The following is a 7,717-nucleotide window of genomic DNA, read 5'->3' as shown; positions in this document are numbered from 1 at the left end:
ACCTCCGCCTCCCGGGTTCACACCATTCTCCGGCCTCAACCTCCCGAGTAGCTGGGACTACAGGCGCCGGCCACTACACCCAGATAATTCGTTTGTTTTTTTAGTAGAGACGGGGTTTCACCATGTTAGCCAGGATGGTCTCGATCTCCTGACCTGGCGATCCGCCCGCCTCAGCCTCCCAAAGTACTAGGATGACAGACGTGAGCCACTGCGTTCAGTCTACAGTGCCGTATCTCAGAAATCACTCACAGGAACAGACACTTACAGGTCATGTGTAGAGTTTCTTTTTTTGTTTTGTTTTGTTTTGTTTCGTTTTGTTTTGTTTTGCACGAGGAGGTGGCGGGATGGAGTTTCGCTCTTGCGTCCCAGGATGGAGTGAAATGGCAGAGGGGACTCAGGGAGTCAACCTATGGCAGAGATGGCACGTCATTCAGAGCGTAACGTCCACAGCGAAAGGTGGTAGGGCCGGCACTTTTAAAGGCTGAAATCCCGGCGGCTCAGGCCTGTCGTCCTCGCACTTTGGGAGGCCCAGGAGAACGGATCACTTGAGGTCAGGAGTTCGAGACCAGTGCGGCCAACATGGAGAAACCCCGTCTCTACTCAAAATACAAAAATTAGCCGGATGTGGTGGTGTGCGCCTGTAATCCCAGCCACTGAAGAAGAATCACTGGAATCCGGGAGGCAGAGGTTGCAGTGAGCCGAGGGAGTGCCACTGCACCCCCGCCTGGGTGACAGACTGAGAGAGACTCAGTCCCTCCCTACCAAAAAAGAAAGAAAGAAAGAAAGAAAGAAAGAAAGAAAGAAAGAAAGAAGAAAAAAAAAAAAGAAAAAAGAAAAAAGAAAACAAAACACAGGGACCGCCACCGGGCGCAGTGGCTCACACATGTAATCCCAGCACTTTGGGAGGCCGAGGTGGGCGGATCACCTGAGGTCAGGAGTTCAAGAGCAGCCTGGCCCACATGGTGAAACTCCGTCTCTACTAACATAGAAACATCTTCGGAGCATGATGGTGGGTGCCTGTAATCCCAGCTGCTCAGGAGGCTGAGACGGGAGAATCGCTTGAACCTGGGAGACGGTGGTTGCAGTGAGCCGAATCGCACCACCGCACTCCAGGCTGGGTGGCTGAGTGAGACTCTGTCTTAAAACAACAACAACAACAGCAGCAAAAAAAATAGCAAACGCACAAAAAAAGAACAGGCCAAAATACTCCATTGTCACTGAACGTTCCGCCACCAGACCGGAAACCCCCTGACTCAGGTCAAGGAGGTGGTGTTTCCTTCTCTCTGTCTCTGTCTCTCTCTCTCTCTCTCTCTCTCTCTCTCTCTCTCTCTCTCTCTCCCCCCCCCCCCAACTTTTATGTCTTGTTCAAGCACACATGTGCAAGATTGTTACACAAGTAAACTTCTGACTTGGGGGTTCAGTGTGCAGATGATTTCATCACCCGGATAACTCAGCGCAGTACCCGACAGTTTTCGTGGTTTGGTTTTTTGTTTTGTTTTGTTTTGTTTTGTTTTTCCCTGAAGATGTCTCTCCTTCCACACCTCCTCCCTCAAGTAGGCTCCCGCCTCTCTCGTCCCCCTCGTTCTGCCCACGAGTTCTCATTATTTAGTTCCCAGTTATAGATGAGAACACGCGGTCTTTAGCTGATCGTTGCTTTCATCTTCGGCGGTGGCGGTGAAAGAGGCATGACACGAAATCGACCCTTAGGACGCTCCCCTCCGTCCACACCCCACACCCCCTCCCCACACACACCCTCATTCCTGCCCCCCCTCCTCAAACCCAAGACAGGAAGAAAGGCAGATATTAAAGTCAGAGGTCAGCCTCCAAGACGGTGGAGGCAAGGGATCTGAAAGGGTGAGCAAGCGATAGGGGTCGGGGGATGTCGTGGCCGAGCTAGCAAAAATAGGGGACCGACTTTCCAGCCCCAGCACACCCCCAATCCTCAACCGCAGCTAGCCTCTGGGTGGGGTTGCGCCTGTAAAAGCTTCTGAATGGAGAGAAGCCCAAGGCTATGGAAGGCATCAGCTCCCAGTCCGGGAAGGGAACAGGGCTTTGTGCATTCGAATGGGGCTTTAGAAGGCGGTGCTGCGGTTTCCAAAGCGACACGCCTCGCCTCGCCTCGCCTCGCCTCGCCCCGCCCCGCCTCGCCCAGAGCGAAACTCCGTCTCAAAAAAATAATAATAATTTTAAGATAATAATAATAATAAAAAATAAATAAATAAATAAATAAATAAATAAGAAATAAATAGTTAGTACAGCGGTCGTGGTCGTGAATCATTCCCCGGAGTCCAGGCGCAGTGGCTCACGCCCGTCACGCGAGCACTTTGGGACGCCGGGGCAGAAGGCTTGCAACAACATGATGAGACCCTGTCTGTGCAAAAACATTTGAAAAGGAAGGCCGGGCGCGGCGGCTGACGCCTGCCGTCCCAGCACTTTGGGAGGCCGGGGAGGGAGAATCACCTGAGGTCGGGAGTTGGAGACCAGCCTGACCAACATGGTAGAAGCCCCGTCTCTAGTAAAAATACAAAATCAACCAGACGTGGTGGTGCATACCTGCAACCCGAGCTACTACTCGGGAGGCAGACTCAGGAGAATCTCTTGAACCCGGGAGGCAGAAGTTGCGGTGAGCCGAGATCCGCGCCATTGCACTCCAGTCTGGGCAACAAGAGCGAAACTCTGTCTCGGGAAAAAGAAAAATAAAACAATAAAAATTGAAAATCATCTGGGCACAGTGGCGCGTGCCCCATGGTCCCAGGCACTACACTCTGGAGGCTGAGGTGGAAGGATCGCTTGAGTCCAGGAGCGTCCACACTGCAGTGAGTTTGGTTTTGATGGCACCACTGCCAGGGTGACAGAGTGAGACGCCGTCTGTAAATCAGTCAAGCAATCAATCAGATCACTGCAAGGAGCTCTCTATGTCTTACTTTCAATAGGTGTCTCTTTAGGCCAAGCAGGCATGGTGCCTCACGCCAGTAATCCCAGCACTTTGGGAGGCCGAGGTGGGATGAAAGAAGGAAGGAAGGAAGGAAGGAAGGAAGGAAGGAAGGAAGGAAGGAAGGAAGGAAGGACAGACAGAACAAAAAGTTTTACAACCCTTTTTTTCATAGTGTCAGGAATTTACAGATAACACAAGTAGTTTAGGTCAGGGGCCGATGTTATTAGTATTACTTTTTTTTTTTTTTTTTTTAACTCCTACGGCCTGGTGGTGGTGCCAAGGTTGTCTGGCTATTTATCTGACTTTTGTTTGTTTCTAACGTTTTGCTTTCTCTCTTTCCTCCTGTCTTGTGAACTAGGCAAGGTGGGGGGAGGAGGGCAGCAGGAGCAGTAGAGGTCTCCTTCCTCATCCCCCACTTTGAGAATTTTCACTAATTAGTGGGCGGGTTCCCTTTCATTTTTACTTTTTGGGTCTTTTTTTTTTTTTTTTTTTTTTTTTTAAGACGGAGTCTTGCTCTGTCACCCAGGCTGGAGTGCAGTGGCCGGATCTCAGCTCACTGCAGCCTCCGCCTCCCGGGTTCACGCCATTCTCCTGCCTCAGCCTCCTGAGTAGCTGGGACTACAGGCGCCCGCCACCTCACCCGGCTAGTTTTTTTGTATTTTTTAGTAGAGACGGGGTTTCACCGTGTTAGCCAGGATGGTCTCGATCTCCTGACCTCGTGATCCGCCCGTCTCGGCCTCCCAAAGTGCTGGGATGACAGGCTTGAGCCACCGCGCCCGGCCAGCAAGTTTCTATTACAAGTAATACACTTACAGTGAGGGTTTTACATTTTCTACAGCTGGAAACTCTTTTCTAAATGAAGACCTAGGATCAAACCTGTGTTAAACCTGAACAGGCACATGTACTAACTTTGTCATGTCTTAAGCAGGTTAGTTTTTAACTGGGCCTTAAAACCTTTTTTTAGCAAGTAAAACAGTATTTTTTAATCAGAGAAGTTTTTACGAGCCCGACGCTTGAACTTGCGGCGTCTGTTTGGGGAAAGAGTTGGTTAAAGTCAAGTTATCTTGAGGCATTAACCCTTCTGCTTCTCCAGGCCATTGGTCTCTTACGTGAGCCCTTCTATCAACATAACATGAAGAAACATCTAGGCTGCCAGCAATGTTTTCAGCCTACTGAGGAAATAGGTTTTTTTCTGTTTTTTTATTTTTATTTTTTAAATTTTTGGCTAAAGGAGGAGGTTCTGGTAACTTCTGGTTTATATGTTTAAAGAATGACTGAAAGACCTTGCGATCGTTGCTGGGCTGGACGGGTCTGGGTTTCCTAAGCAGTACGTGTACAGTGGGGACACCTTACATAGGTGTTTCTTCTAGCATGGTTATGGGTGGGGGGGGGGGGGGGTGGTAACAACAACAAAGCAATGTATAGCATATTCATATCCAGCAAGGACGAAAGAGGTCCTTACCTGGGAAAAAGGTTGAATACAGCGACAGAACAATAGGAAAACAGTTAGTATTCTAGGAAAACTATCTGTCTTAAGATTTTTAACTACATTGACTTGCTTGATGAGTCCTCAAGCTTCGGCCGTGCATAGACTAGTCAGCTGCCGGTGTGTGACTAGAGCAGGGCTTGTGGTCCTCAGCAGCAGCTTGGTCTCGTCTCAGGATCAGCCGGGCTGGATGATCTGCGTCCTGTTAGCCGGTCCACTTGTCCTGAGCTGTCGGTGTTAGCTGACTGTGGTGGATCCAAGACGCAACACCTGCAACTTTAACAGCAGTGGGAGTGGACAAGGTTACAGTATAGGGCTCATCCTATATGGGTTGTAGAAAAATTAGGTTTTACTTTAAACAGAGTCCCTAGATTTAAATGGGTGTCAGGCTCGTAGGCATTATTTTTCTTCATTTAATTATGAACACTTCGTATGGCTATTTTGAAAGGCTGCATTTGCCTTTTAAAGGTTAATTTCTTTAGTTTCCGGAGGTCACCTTTTATTTGACCTACGATTTGCGGGTGGCCAACTGAACACAATCTTACAGGGCAGATACCTAGTTTGTTTGGTAGGGGTGCACCTGACTCGGAGGAGGACCGTAGGCAAAAACCTGATTTTATCTTAAGTGAATTTCCTGGCATATATCTATATATCTATATCTATATCTATATCTATATCTATATCTGTGTGTGTGTGTGTGTATGTGTGTGTGTGTGTGTGTGTATATATATATACATCTATCTATCTATCTATCTATCTATCTATCTATCTATCTATCTGTCTATCTATCTATATCTATATATGGCAACCCTTTTTTTTTCGTTTTGTTTTTTGGTCGCCAGTAGCTGCTCGCTCGAGTGTCCAGTTCATGCGTTCCACCTTTTGTTGAACTTTGTGGCCGATAGGCTGCGTGTAACCTCTGTTGTATTGTTAACAGTCTTGTTAAATCTTGCACTATTCCAGCTACAGCTACAAATGCTGGCCTATTGTCTGACTTTAAAATCAGAGGTAGTCTTAAACCTGGGGATAATGTCTTTTAACAGTACTTTAGTCACTTCTTGTACTTTTTCTGTCCTGGTGGGGAAAACTGTAACTTACCCTGAAAAGGTGCAAACAAGCACTAGCCTCCAGCAGGGGGCAGTCCTGTAAAGTCTATAAGCAAGTTTTCACAAGGTATGGCTCTTTTTCCTGTTTCAGTTTCTTAGAGGAGGAGTTCCCCCCTCCCCCCATCCCCACCCCCACTCCGCCCCTTTGTCACTGTATCTAGTGGCTGAGCCTTCAGTGAGAAATTGGAATCCAGATACGGCAGAGTCTTGCTGTTTGTAACTTCTAATGTGACCATGGGCTCCTGGGAGCCTAATGAGAAGGTGCCTAGTCTGCCCTAGTCTTTACATTCTTCAGCTCCTGTCAGCCTGATCAGATGAGTGTCTGGTTCCTCCAAGGTGCAGCAGCCCTTGGCCGATGGCCTCTTTGTCTTGCGGCCTTGGCCATTTCCTGTATTGCCTTCTGAACATTTACCCTTCTAGAGTCTTTTTTTTTTTTTTTTTCCATCTCGCACATTAATCTCTCTCTAGCCTTGTCCGGCTCTGGAATCCTTGCCTAACTTGACTTCGGTCATGTCTACATCCACGTCCGCGGCCTCTCACAATGCTGCTTTCCGCCCCCCCCCCCCCCCCCCCGCGTTCTCACGCTCCTACGGCCAGCTGGTGGGGCCCGAGAAACGGCACGGGCCCTGCCCCCGCCCACGCACTGCTGTCTGTCTCTCCTGTTTTCTTTTGATTCTCTATCTTTACACTTGCTTTTAGTCTTTCTTTTTCTTTTGCTCTTTTCCCTGTTTTCTAGAGTTTAACAGGCTCTTTTCTTTATACACTTGGAGGGTGAAACAGGCATACCGAGAGTCAGTGTAAATGTTTACAGTCTTACCCTCACCGAGTTCTAAGGCCCGGATTAAAGCAATGAGCCCAGCTTAACGACAGCGTCCAGGGTTACCACCGCATATTCTGCACATCTCTCCCCTCGTGGGTTGGTGAAGCTGTTCCCGTCCACGCATAGCTCCTAGTGTACTGATGCCCAAGGCTGGTCCCGGAGGTCAGATCTGCTAGAGTACACTGGAGTCCAACACCTCTACACAGTCATGCTCGACAGGGCTCTAGCTGTCGGGAGCAAGGCGGTGGGTTCAGGGTGTTCCCAGTTTAGTAGCTCAATGGTTGAAAAGGGCTGATAGATGAAAGTCTGTTGCCCACCCCCCTCCCCCCGGGATGTGGGCCTGGTCATTATAATAGACAGGTCCTCGTATCTCCCTGAGAGGCATTTACAGAGCTCGAGTAAGACCAGATCTGAGATGGCCCACTTGACTATCTCGACTTCTTTCCTTGGCCTCTGGAGGCTCCGATCCTTCCCTTCGAGGTGAGACCTGGGGCGTGTCAGCTCCTGAATCTCATTTCTGAGGGGGTTGTTGGCCTCGGTGAAGCGGGGTAGGCTGGGAAACATGGAGAAAGAATCTGTGTTATCTCTCGCGGCTCCCGTAAAAACTGGCTTCTCTTGCCGTTTCCTGGGACTCCCTTTTTAAAAAAACTGTGTGTCTGCCGGCGAAGCCGCTCTTACTTTTACTTTTGGCTATTTTGCACAAAGTTGTTAAACAGGGCTAAATTAACGCTGGCTTTGTCTATAATCTATTTCGCCATGAGTCCCTATAAAGGAATTTGATCTAGGTACACAGGCTGTCCTCCGACCCCGTCACCACCTGAACTACACGGCCAATTGTGCTCTGCCTATAGTTCCTTCCGTGGGCCATCCAACAGCAGAAGAGGGCAATTCTAATTCACCCAGAGTTCGTGACCTCTAGGGGGTTAACTGAACTCTATAATCTCCTGCAAAACCTTTTGTAAGGTTCTGTAACATGCATTTTAGTAGGGTAAGTTGTGACGACTTGATGACTTTCCTTTTATTTTTCTTTTTGAAACGTTTTTAAGAGGGCTCCTAGCGGAGTGGGCTTACTTTGTGTCTGACCTATGTTTCTCTCGAGACGAAACAACATTCACCCTACGAGAAGGAAAGGGTAAAAGGTCACTCAGTCACCTAATTCACACTAAATCAAAATGAAAGCTAAAACCAAAGTGTTGTTAAGGGCACACCTGTTCGTCAAGCAATTTAAGCCAAACCAAAATCAGGAGCAAGACCAAAGTGGCAATCAAGGCAGGCCTGTTTATCAAGCAATTCAAGTCAAGTCAAAATCGAAACCGAAACCAAAGTATCAACCAATGAATTCAAGTCAAGTCAGAAACCAAAACCAAAGT

The sequence above is a fragment of the Macaca fascicularis genome, chromosome 10 (assembly GCF_037993035.2).
Source record: "Macaca fascicularis isolate 582-1 chromosome 10, T2T-MFA8v1.1".
In the NCBI taxonomy this organism is placed as follows: Eukaryota; Metazoa; Chordata; class Mammalia; order Primates; family Cercopithecidae; genus Macaca; species Macaca fascicularis.
Note: the sequence above shows the minus strand (reverse complement) of the source record.